Source organism: Canis lupus, chromosome 29, assembly GCF_003254725.2.
Source record: "Canis lupus dingo isolate Sandy chromosome 29, ASM325472v2, whole genome shotgun sequence".
In the NCBI taxonomy this organism is placed as follows: Eukaryota; Metazoa; Chordata; class Mammalia; order Carnivora; family Canidae; genus Canis; species Canis lupus.
In genome coordinates, this window is record NC_064271.1 from 29,137,068 (window position 1) to 29,150,036 (window position 12,969).

At 38.9% G+C, this 12,969-nt stretch overlaps 1 pseudogene; it reads right to left on the minus strand.

The window, feature by feature from the left end:
- Positions 1 to 11,330: 11,330 nt before the first annotated feature.
- On the minus strand, positions 11,331 to 12,743 carry LOC112650685 (G2/mitotic-specific cyclin-B1-like; annotated as a pseudogene).
- Positions 12,744 to 12,969: the final 226 nt, after the last annotated feature.

Below are 12,969 nucleotides of genomic sequence, written 5' to 3' on the forward strand. Positions count from 1 at the left end.
CCAGCTATTTATTGAGTACCTATCACATGCAATGAATCTCATCGTCTAGCCATATCAATTATTCCCCATTCTGAGCTCTTCATTTTCTCTCTTGCTAGCATTTGTTGTTGCTTTTGCCTAGGAATTATCATACTTTTCTCATTGCATTTCTGAGTCCCTGCTCTAGGTGACCTCCATTCCAAAAGCTTGTCTTAATTCCTCTCCACCATGTCCTTGTAGTTCTCCTGCAAACTTCTGCTGTAGCCATACTCCTATTGGATGTGGTTGTCCTTGTGTGTCTGCCTACCTGACTAGAACATGTGCTTCATGAGCCAGAGGCCACGTCCTTTTCTTCTTCTTCACTGATTGGCAGAAACTCTGGCATATGTGGGGCCAGACTGAATGAATAAATAAAAGATGTCAATAAGGTTTTCTTGTTGGATCAGCTTGGTGATTTAATGCAAACAAACAAATGCATTTTGCCATTTCTCAGTGGCATTTGGTTTTAAAGAAATAATACTTGCTCTCTGAAACAAAGGGAAACAGCTCTGATTCAAGAGAAAGGGTTCCTTCATTTGTTCAGAGTAATTTGTAAACTGCTGGACTAGATAGATGATTTCTAAGGTCCACTTAAGATCTAATGTTTTATAAATTCATGTGTTTCATTTGAGACCTGCATAGATAACTGAATGAATATCACAGCCTGCTTAGCAATGCTAAGATCTATAAAAGGCATTAAGCCGAGCAAAAATCAAATGGAGAAAAAAAGCTAAACTCCTGAAGTTAAACAGACCAATGAATTGATGTTATTGTACATTTAAGTCTTTATCTCAATTAAATTTGAGATATGCTCCAACTCCTGGTATGAACATGGGAAAGAATTCTGTTTTCTGAGGTCTCAGGGCCAGATCTTAACATCGCAGCTTATAAGAGATCATTCTAAAAAAGATTAAAAAATTTTCAGGGTAAAAGCAAAAAGCCTTGGAAGAAGTAGCAAGTCTCTAATACATTAGCACCAAGATTCCTGCTCATGTTGTAGGTGAACTTCATACCCCTTTAAGTCATCTAGGTTACCTCTGGTCTTTTGTTTGGATTATTTCCAATTTTTTTTCATCTGTAATGTGCACCAATAATAGTTTTTCCTCAGAGGGTTGTTGTGAAAAATAAAAAGTTATAATGCTTCTTAAGTGCTTAGTACAGTGCCTGGTAAAATGAACAATAGCTATCATTATTTCTTGAGTCAACTAGATAGCTTAAAAAATAGACAATATTAATAATAATGTATATAGGGCAGCCCGGGTGGCTCAGTGGTTTAAGCGATGCCTTCAGCCCAGGGCCTGATCCTGGAGACCCGGGATCGAGTCCCACATTGGGCTCCCTGCATGGAGCCTGCTTCTCCCTCTGCTCTGCCTGTGTCTCTGCCTCTCTCTCTCTCTCTCTCTCTTTGTCTTTCATGAAAAAAAAATAAATTTTTAAAAAAATAATAATGTATTATAAATATTTGCTGAATGAATAGCCATTAACTATGGCCAGAGAACTGCACTATTGATTTTATGTACATTAATTTATTTAATCTTCACAATAATCTCATGAAACAGTTGCTGTTATTATAATTGATACTTTACAGATTGCATCTCTGAGAGACTGACTAGCTTGTCTTTTTTATATGGAAAGTTATTCTCTGAGAGGTTATCTTGGTTAGCAAAGTTGGAACTCAAGCTCAGTTCTGTTTCCAAAGCCTGTGTTGAGATATTTACTATACCATACATTGTTTGTCATTGTGGCAGGCAGAGCCTAGACCCTCAAAGAGCCATATTTGGCAAGACTTTGGTTGAAAACAAGGTCTTTGAGTTTAGTTTCAGAGAAGTTCTTCATCCCATTTAACACTATAGTAGTTAGCTTAAATTCTTAAATTCTTTTTTCTTTCTCTTTGTCCATAACCTAGTTCTGGTATAATTTATGTGTCCTAGATTCAGCCCCTAAAATAATTGATCTTGATAAATTGATGTTGTTCTGTGCATGTTCAGGCCTTGGCTTCTCTGTTGTCATTCTGATTTGCTCTCTGGTATTGATTCTGGTGTTTCACTTCTTTCATCTTTCTTGTTGAAAGATTAGGTAAACCAGAGGGATTGGGAAGGAGTTAACCAGATGAAGTATTTGTCTGGGAGGAAGTGGAAAGTGTCGTTGGGAAAAGGAGAGCCCCAGGCAGAAAAGATGTAGAGGATTTATGTAGATACTGCTTAATAGTGAGAGACGGAGTTGTTTGACTTGAAATAAAGACTTACAGACATACAGTTTTAATTTTTATGTGGTGTCAAATAGCCTCAACTCTGTGAGGAGTCACATACTCATACTCATTCAACAAATATTTGTTGAGTGTCTACCATATGTGCCAATTATTGTCCTAAGGCTACAGGAATTTATCAGTAGCAATATATGCAAAGCCACTCTTCTCCTGGAGTTCACATTCTGGTGAATGTTGATGTGGGGACAGGCAATAAACATAACAAGAAATGTTTTAAGAATTTAGCTAGATTTACATCCTTTGAAGAAAATAAAGTAGAATAATATCATCAGAGTCATTGGGCCAGGGGGAAGTGCAGCAATTATACATTGAGGCATCAAATCAGACTTCTCTGAGAATGTGTCTTGAGTGCCAAGATTGGAATGTCTAGAAGAAAACAACCTTGAAAAAATCGAGTGGTAGAGGACTCCAGAAAACCTGCCTCACATGTTCAGTAGGAGGAAAAAGGAAACTTTTTAGCAATAGTGCTCCCTTTTCCTTCTTCTAAGAGCTCCAATTCCAGGAAATAAGATGTCAGATGTTTCTGTAATCACATGTGTGATCCACATGTCTCTCAGACATTAGATTTTAACATTAATGCCCAAATCTTGCTCATTTCAAACTCCGTCTTAATTTTAGGTAATTCTAGTCTCTTGTAAAATTTCCCTTTCCTGCATATCCTTAGAGTCCTCAAGGTATATCTTCTGTGCTCCAGGGAATCTGTTCTGATCATTGTTCCCTGTCACCATTGCTAGATGAGTTGCTGTCACTGCTTTTGCCACTGGCTGAGTCATGCTTGCCTTGACAGCTCTACACCATCCTTTCCACTAACAGAGATTAATTCCGTGTCTCTTGAGTCAAATTCTTTATACCACAAATGCAGACTGGAGCCTTCCAGTAATGGTGTCTGCCTCTGCTTCACTGGCGACCCACAGTGCAGCAGTGTGCTGGCAATTAAAATGGGGAACTTTTCTTTCACTTTTGCTTGGATCTTGAAGTGTTACAGAGTTTGGTGGGCAGGTCTTTTTGGTTTTGTTCATGAAGTTTCTTTTACCCAAAGAGAGCCAATGTGGTGGCTCAGTTGGCAGAAGCTCTTATAATAGTTGTCTTCAGTGGACCTCAGAGGTTGCCAACTATCTGAATCTTTCTGTGTCTAGGGAATTCCTGCTTTATGTATCTAGGTGATAGTTCAGAGCACACTTCCCACTCTAAAATTCTAAATTGCTAGCAAGTCTGCTTTTTCAGCCTCCCTTGCAGCTAGAGTATAGATGTATGCTCTAGGCATTACTAATTCTATGCATCCTTTCCCCCACCTTCCATGTTGGTGGTTCAAGGTACAGGGTCTAATGCTCAATTGTTGCAGCTTCCTCACAAGATTAGTTTTATGCTTTGGTTTTAGACTTTTTTCTTAGCATTGTCCCCAAGCTTCCCAGATGTTCTGTGAGCTGTCAGTTTCTCTCTAAAATTTCTTTATTCTTATATTGGAGGCGGCCACTTTTGGCTGCTTGCCCACAGAGGCAAGCGAAGAGAAGGGACAAAAGAAAGGCCAACAAAAAGGAAAGACTTAATTCCTGTGCTTAAAAGAAATATTTTCTTTTCAGTTGAATATGAATAAGGAAGCACAGAGCCCTGAGTGCCACCTTCAGTCATTTTGCAGTTGCAAGGAGGAGGGGGGATCAGTTTGGGATGAAGCCAATATGAGAATGGCAGAGTGAAGAAGGGGAAAGCATCTTGACGATATCCCTGAACCTTTAATTTTACTTTACCTAGAGTCTGTTTTACTTCTGATCTTGAAATTATCTGAGATAATACATTTCCTTATTGATAAGCAAGCTTAAGTTGAAATTTGTCATTGTTACTACCTTCACTAACAATAAATACAAATAATGATGCCTAAACTTTATTGAGAACTTAAATGTTCTCTTTTGTTGCAGGTACCTTTCATTCACTCAGCTAATATTCATTGAGCACTTACATGTTAACTCATTTAACTGCTGTATCACACTGTATTCAAAATGTTTACATATTTGTCTCCATATATCATTCATTCAGCCTACTTTTCACAAGCCTACCTTGTGTGTGTGAAGCATAATTCCAAATGCTGGCCATTTAGAAATAAATACTTTATACTTCTTGAATTTGGTCAGCAGTTTAGTGGAGTAAGCATTTAAATCAATAAATATTACCATGCACTTTTTATTTATTTATTTTATTAACATGTTCTTGATGCTAGGGTGGACTTCTTAACAGGGTACCTGATTAACATAAAGAAGAGAGAAACAATTTGAACTGGGGATTAAGTGTCTAGTTCTATGGTAGCCACTGTACCATAATTTCAGATATTTATTGAGCGCTTATGGTTGCTATCCTCTGAACCAAGAGATACAGTGGTCAGATCAAAACAGAATTGTTATTGGAGTGCCTGGGTGCCTTGGTCTGTTCATTCAGCGTCCAACTCTTGGTTTTTGGCTCAGGTAATGATTTCAGGATCACGAGATCGAGCCCCGAGTCAGGATCCACTCTCTCTCTCCCTAAAATAAATAAATAAAATCCTAAAAAAAAGTATCAAAACAGAATTCTTATTGCCCTCATGGTGTTTACAGTATCATTGGGAGGAGAGGCCAAACAGGCAATTACAGTACAGTGCAGTAAGCACCATAATTGGGTAAGCTGGGGGGGTGTTCACAATAAGGAAGGATGCTGAATTCATACAAAGAAGGTGTGCAAAAACAAACAAACAAACAAACAAACACAAAGAAGGTGTGCCAACCTAGGCTGTGGGGTAGGCAGTCAGTGTGGAGTTCTTGTGGGAAGTAACTTCTAAGTTCAGATCTGAAGGATGATTAAAAGTTAGACAGGTGAAGGGAATGAGGGCAAGAAGTGTGGTGTGAGGGGTGTTCCAGGCAGGACAGTATTTCCAAGGTCTGGAGGTGAAAAACACCATGACTGAGTCAAGTGTGTTAGGGGCAAAGTATTATGAGTATATGAGTATGTACAATTTCTCATACACCCTTGACTTTAAGGTAGGGGGATCAATCTTGCTTATTAGGGTTTTTGCATAATCTAGTAACGTGCTGATTTTTTAGAATTGAAGTATAATTAACATACCTTGTTATATTAGTTTCAGCAATATAATGATTCAGGAATTCTGTATATTACTCAGTTCTCATCAAGATACATGTACTCTTTTTTTAAAGATTTTTTTTTATTTATTCATGAGAGACACAGAGAGATTAGCAGAGACATAGGCAGAGGGAGGAGCAGGAGCATAGCTCCCTGCAGGGGAGCCTGGTGCAGGACTCGATCCCAGGAACCCAGGATCACACCCTGAGTCGAAGGCATATAGATGCTCAACCACTGAGCCACCGAGGGGTCCCAAGATACATGTACTCTTAATTCCCTTTATTTTACCCCTCCCTCACTCACCTGCCCTCTGGCAACCACTAGTTTGTTCTCTGTATTTAAAAGTCTGGGAGTTTTTTTTTTTTTAATAATTTATTTTTTATTGGTGTTCAATTTGCCAACATACAGAATAACACCCAGTGCTCATCCCATCAAGTGCCCCCCTCAGTGCCCGTCACCCATTCACCCCCACCCCCCGCCCTCCTCCCCTTCCACCACTCCTAGTTTGTTTCCCAGAGTTAGGAGTCTTTATGTTCTGTCTAGTCTGGGAGTTTTTTGTTTCTTTCTGTCTTTGTTCCTTTGTTTCTTAAATTCCATGTGTGAGTGAAATCATATGGCATTTGTCTTTCTCTGACTTATTTCACTTAGCATTATACCCTGTAGGTTCATTCATGTTGTTTCAAATGGCAAGATCTCATTCTTTTTAATAGCTGAGTAATATTCTATTGCATATATAACACATCTTCTTTATCCATTCATCTATGGATGGACACCTGAGTTATTTCTATATTTTGGCTATTGTAAATAATGTTGCAGTGAACATAATACATATATCTTTTTGAATTAGTGTTTTTGTATTCTTTGGGTAAATATCCACTAGTGGAATGGCTGGATCATATGGTAATACTATTTTTAATTTTTTGAGAAACTTCCTTTCTACAGCCACTTTCTACAGTGGCTGCACCAGTTTGCATTCCCACCAGCAGTACACAAGGGTTCCTTTTTATTTACATCCTCACCAATACTTGTTATTTCTTGTGTTTTTGATTTTAGTTTTTGACAAGTGTAAGGGGATATCTCATTATAGTTGTGTGGGCTTTTTATTTTTGTTTTTTAATAAGGAAAGCAACCAAAGGGAGCTGAGACTGCTTTCCCCAGGAAGTTCCATGTATGTTTCCCTTCTGAGGAAATGAGAGAAGTCTAGGAGCCTGAACCTTGATTCAGGGCTTGGCTGTTGGGATTGAGTAGTAGACTGGGGATCAGGGGTGGGTGGTATCTTATGGAGATGGGATAGAAATGGCAGATGGAGCTATCTAGCTGTAAGACAGCTGTATGGAGAAAAAGAAAAAGATTTTGCTAGCTGTTCAGAATGGAAAACCTTCAGGGAAAGGATTATTGTATACAGGGAATTCTTCTGGTAGCTTTCTATGAAATTTTGTGTGAAACCCCTGTGTCACCTCTTTAAGAACTTTATAGTTAAGATCTATCATATCCTTTAAGCTTTTAGACACAAGGCTCATGTTTCTATGGCTGTAACATGATGTAGAGACTGGACTCTATGGGGCCATGGGAATGTTCTGGATTTTAGAAGGAAATGTAAGAAGAGAAACAGAAGAAGTTCACAGAGCAAATACCACAAGTATAGGGTTGAGAAAGGCTCAGGTTGGAGGAGAGGTGGTGAAGGAATACCAGGTCACAAAGGGCCTTGAAAGTGAGGTTGAGGAACTTAGAAACTTAATGTCAAAAATGGAATATGGGAAGACAGGGAAAAGAAGCCAAGATCAAATATGCATTTCAGACAGATTACTGGGTCTTTGGTGTCCAGACGAAATAAGAGAGAGGCAATACTCAAGGCAGAGAGATGATTTGCTGAGGTATGTGGCAGTTCTTAGAGGGCAAGTATTATTGCTATGATTTTTCCAGATGCAGAAGCAGAGATCAGGGAGGTGGTTGGCAATAATCAGAGAGGTTTGGGACTGTGGACAACCTGACTCCAGAATCCATGTTTTTTTTTTTTTGTTTGTTTGTTTTTTTTAAATAGATCATGCTATCCCTGTCTACTGGTTTGTACTACTTGAAGGAAGAAACTGGGTCTTTTGGTTACCTGTTCTGGTTTTCTATTGATGAATAACTAACCATGACATTTAGTGACTTAAAACAGTAACAAAATTTGTTTTGCTTTGCAACTGTAATGGATCAGGGCTGAGTAGAGACAACTCAGTCCTGTTACTCACTAACACCTAGGGTGGTTTGAAAGCTGGGAACTGGGATCACGTGTGGGCTCGTTCATATACATGTCTGCCAGATGATGCTCACTGTTGACTAGAACTGTAGTTGGGATTGTTGGCCAGAACGTATGACTTGGGTTTTACCTGAGTCCTGTTTCTTGTTTCTTTACAATGTGGTGACTGGGTTCCAAGGGTGAGCATCCTAAGAGAGAACCACAATGAAGCTGCATCACTTTTTTTTTTTAACTAGCCTTGGAAGTCGTTGCATTCTGTTTGTTCAAAATGCCTTAGTAAGGAAAGAACTCTTCTAACTTTTACTTATATTGAGTTATTTGATCCTCCTAACAACCTTATATTATTATACCCATTTCACATATGAAAAAACCTAGTCACAATGAGTTAAGTATTTTACCCAATATAATACAGATAGTAAGGAATGGAATCACCATTGGAACCAAGACAATTTGGCTCCAGTCTGTGTTCTTAACCACTTTGCTGCATTGTCCATTGCAGAAACTAGACTATAGTCTGGACTAATGATGAATGTTTTGTATTTCGTCAAATGATGAATGTTTTGTATTTTGGGCTTCCTTCAAATGCTAGTAAGGGGCCATGGGAATGATGGCCCTTATTTGTCAAATGATGAATGTTTTGTATTTTGGGCTTCCTTCAAATGCTAGTAAGATACTTATTTTTTATTTCATTTTTAAAAGTTTATTAATTTTTTAAAAAGTAATCTCTAAACCCAATATGGGGCTTGAACTCACAATTCCAAGATCAAGAGTCACATGCTCTTCCAACTGAGCCAAATAAAGATATTTCTTAGGTGAATGAGTTCATATCCACCCTGCATCTCACATTGAATGGGAGATGTACTCCTATACAAGTGGAAAAAGAGCTCTCCTGGATTTTCAAATAAGTGATGAAAGAACCTATTCAGGGTGCCTTCTGTTTAGGAGATGCCTTAGGTACCACATTTTTTTCATATATATATATTTTTTTTATTGGAGTTCGATTTGCCAACATATAGTATAACACCCAGTGCTCATCCTGTCGGGTGTACCCCTCAGTGCCCATCACCCAGTCACCCCAACCCCCCGCCCACCTCCCTTTCCACTACCCCTTGTTTGTTTCCCAGAATTAGGTGTCTCTCATGTTCTGTCTCCCTCTCTGATTATTCCCACTCATTTTCTCTCCTTTCCCCTTTAATCCCTTTCACTATTTATTATATTCCCCATATGGGTGAAACCATATAATGATTGTCTTTCTCCAATTGATTTACTTCACTCAGCATAATACCCTCCAGTTCCATCAATGTCGAAGCAAATGGTGGGTATTCGTCCTTTCTAATGGCTGAGGAATATTCCATTATATATATAGACCACATCTTCTTTATCCATTCATCTTTTGGTGGACACCAAGGCTCCTTCCACAGTTTGGCTATTGTGGACATTGCTGCTAGAAACATCGGGGTGCAGGTGTTCCAGCATTTCACTGCATCTGTATCTTTGGAGTAAATCCCCAGCAGTGCAATTGCTGGGTCGTAGGGCAGGTCTATTTTTACCTCTTTGAGGAACCTCCACACAGTTTTCCAGAGTGGCTGCACCAGTTCACATTCGCACCAACAGTGTAAGAGGGTTCCCTTTTCTCCACACCTTCTCCAACATTTGTGGTTTCCTGCCTTGTTAATTTTCCCCATTCTCACTGGTGTGAGGTGGTATCTCATTGTGGTTTTGATTTGTATTTCCCTGATGGCAAGTGATGCAGAGCATTTTCTCATGTGCATGTTGGCCATGTCTATGTCTTCCTCTGTGAGATTTCTCTTCATGTCTTTTGCCCATTTCATGATTGGATTGTTTGTTTCTTTGGTGTTGAGTTTAATAAGTTCTTTATAGATCTTGGAAACTAGCCCTTTATCTGATACGTCATTTGCAAATATCTTCTCCCATTCTGTAGGTTGTCTTTGAGTTTTGTTGACTGTATCCTTTGCTGTGCAAAAGCTTCTTATCTTGATGAAGTCCCAATAGTTCATTTTTGCTTTTGTTTCTTTTGCCTTCATGGATGTATCTTGCAAGAAGTTACTGTGACCGAGTTCAAAAAGGGTGTTGCCTGTGTTCTCCTCTAGGATTTTGATGGATTCTTGTCTCACATTTAGATCTTTCATCCATTTTGAGTTTATCTTTGTGTATGGTGTAAGAGAATGGTCTGGTTTCATTCTTTTGCACGTGGCTGTCCAATTTTCCCAGCACCATATATTGAAGGTACTGTCCTTTTTACAGTGGATAGTCTTTCCTGCTTTGTCGAATATTAGTTGCCCATAAAGTTCAGGGTCCACTTCTGGATTCTCTATTCTGTTCCATTGATCTATGTGTCTGTTTTCATGCCAGTACCACACTGTCTTGATGATCACAGCTTTGTAGTACAACCTGAAATCCAGCATTGTGATGCTCCCGGCTCTGTTTTTCTTTTTTCAATACTCCCCTGGCTATTTGGGGTCTTTTTGATTCCACACAAATCTCAAGATGATTTGTTCCAACTCTCTGAAGAAAGTCCATGGTATTTTGATAGGGACTGCACTGAACGTGTAAATTGCCCTGGGTAGCATAGACATTTTCATAATATTAATTCTTCTAATCCATGAGCATAGAATATTTTTCCATCTCTTTGTGTCTTCCTCAATTTCTTTCAGAAGTGTTCTGTAGTTTTTAGAGTATAGATCCTTTACCTCTTTGGTTAGGTTTATTCCTAGGTATCTTATGCTTTGGGGTGCAATTGTAAATGGGGTCGACTCCTTAATTTCTCTTTTTTCAGTCTCATTGTTAGTACCACATTTTACTACAGCTACTCGGGAGCTGGAGTGTCCTCTATATACATTATGGTAACAGTCTCTTTCTCTTTCACACACAGACACAGACATAAACTCACATACATCATCATGGAATGAATGTTTAGTTGTATATGCATTGTATCATGCTTAGATTTTTTTCCTTCTTTTCCCCATACTGGCTCTATGTCAAATATTCACTTTAAAAGAAATGTAAGAGATATTATGTTCTCTATGTTGATTTTTGTAGAGTTGAGTACATGATGCAGTTCATTTAAAACCTGGGAAGAGCCACCTTGTGGCAAAATTTAGCACTTCACCATTATTTTTTTAAAGAAAAGTTGTAAGTGGCATTAAATTGTGTAGCAAAATAAAAGGTACTGATATTGTACGCAAATTCTAGAATATGGTTTCTGAGATATATAGTTTGACTTTAACATTAGCCAATATTATCAAAAGGTATTGAGAATTTGAAAAGCTTAGATTAAAATATGCAAAAGATATTGCATACACTAATGACTGTATATTTTAAATGTTCATTTCAAGGTTTTAGTTGTCTCCTAGTACACGCAGTTTCGGTTACACTAATTTGTACCTTAAAAATGAAAACTTAGGGGTTCCAGGCTGGCTTAGTTGATAGAACATCCGACTTGTGATCTTGGAGCCGTAAGTTCAGGTCCTATGTTGGATATGGAGATTACTTAAACAACAAATTAATTAATTAAAAAAAATTTTTTTAAATTAAAAAAATGAAAACTTAGAAAATATATCTAATTAGTTTTTTCTTTTTTTTTCTTTTTTTTTTTAAGAAGTTAAAAAGGACCACAAGCTTTATTAAAAGTAAGTAAAGGTAACATATAATATATACAGATGGCACATGGTGCCAATTTTATTTGCAGATATTACAATACTCCAATGCATGTTTCAAGTTACACCTTTGCCACAGCCTTGGCTAAATCTTGAACTAGTGCAGAATTTATCTGTGCCAGAGTGCTGATCTTAGCATGCTTAGAGGCGGCATACTTGTTCTTGATAGTCGTGCTTTGTAAGCCCACGATTCACCATGACTATATTCTTAGCCAGGTGTTGCATAACATTTAGAAGGGATTCTTCAGTGTAGGACAGAAAATGCTGTAGAGTTGGTGTCCATTCACCATTATCGAGAATTTTCAGCGCTAAGCAAAAAGCTCCTGCTGCAATCTGAGAAGGAGGAAAGTGTACCATATCGCAGTCCAACATAGATAGCTCCATCAGGTATTTGGCCAAAGTATGTTGCTCAACATCAACCTCTCCAATCTTAGACACTCTCCGAAGGAAATGCAGGGGTAGAGGGCAGCCCAGACCAAAATTTAAGGATCTTAGAATCTTCATTTCCATCTGTCTGATTTGGTGTTTAGTGTAAGTATTGTCAGTCACAAAGGCAAAGTCACCAATTTCTGGAGGGTACATTTCCTCATATTTGCTTGCAATAAACATGGCAGTGACACCAACCAGCTGCAGCATCTTCTTGGGCACACAGTTATTCTGCATGAACCGATCAATAATGGAAACAGTCATGTACATGGTCTCCTGCAGTAACCTGAATTTTTTTTGAACCTGTACTAGCCAGTCAATTAGGATGGCTCTCATGTTTCCAGTGACTTCACGACCCAGTAGGTATTTTGGTTTGACTGCTTGTTCTTCCTCAAGTTGTCTCAGATAAGCATAAATATCTTTCACGTATTCACTACAAAGGTTTGGATCAGCTCCATCTTCTGCATCTACATCATTCACTGCAAGAATTACATCAGAGAAAGCCTGACACAGATATTCTTCTGCAGGAGCACATCCAGATGTTTCCATCGGGCTTGGAGAGGGAGTATCAACCAAAATAGGCTCGGGTGAAAGTTTTTCTTCTTTAACCGGCTCAGGTTCCAGCTCTGGTTCTGGCACAGGGACAGGGACAGGCTCAGGTGCCTTCTCCAGAGGCTTTGGTATTTTTTTAGCAATGACTTTTCCAGGAACTGCAGTTTTTGCTTCCTTTTTCAGAGGCAGTTTGGCCTGTGGTTGTTCACTGACTTTGTTACCAATGTCTCCCAGAGCAGTTCTTGGCCTCAGGCCGGGCTTGGAGGCTGCAGCAGAGGCCAGAGGCACCCGCTTTGCCCCTGCCATACCGATCTTCGCCTTGTTTTCAACATTCACTTTTGTGTTCCTGGTGACCCGGAGCGCCATGGCCGCGTCTTCACGGGGGGAGAGGAGAGCGCGGGAGCCGCTGACGAGCCGGGAGCCGGGAGCCGGGAGCCGGGAGCCGAGGCCCGCAGGTCAACAGCCGTTCCTCCGCAGCACCTCTAATTAGTTTTTTCTTGATGTGTAATTATAATATAGCTTATATTTCATTGTATATTTAAATATATTTGTATAATATTGGTTGTAATCATGTATTAATAATTGAGAATACTCAGTTTTCTTTTTGGTTTAATTGATATATTGACATCTTTGCAGTGTTTCCTAAATTTCCTTTAACTTGGCAATTCACCAAATTCTTCTTTCAG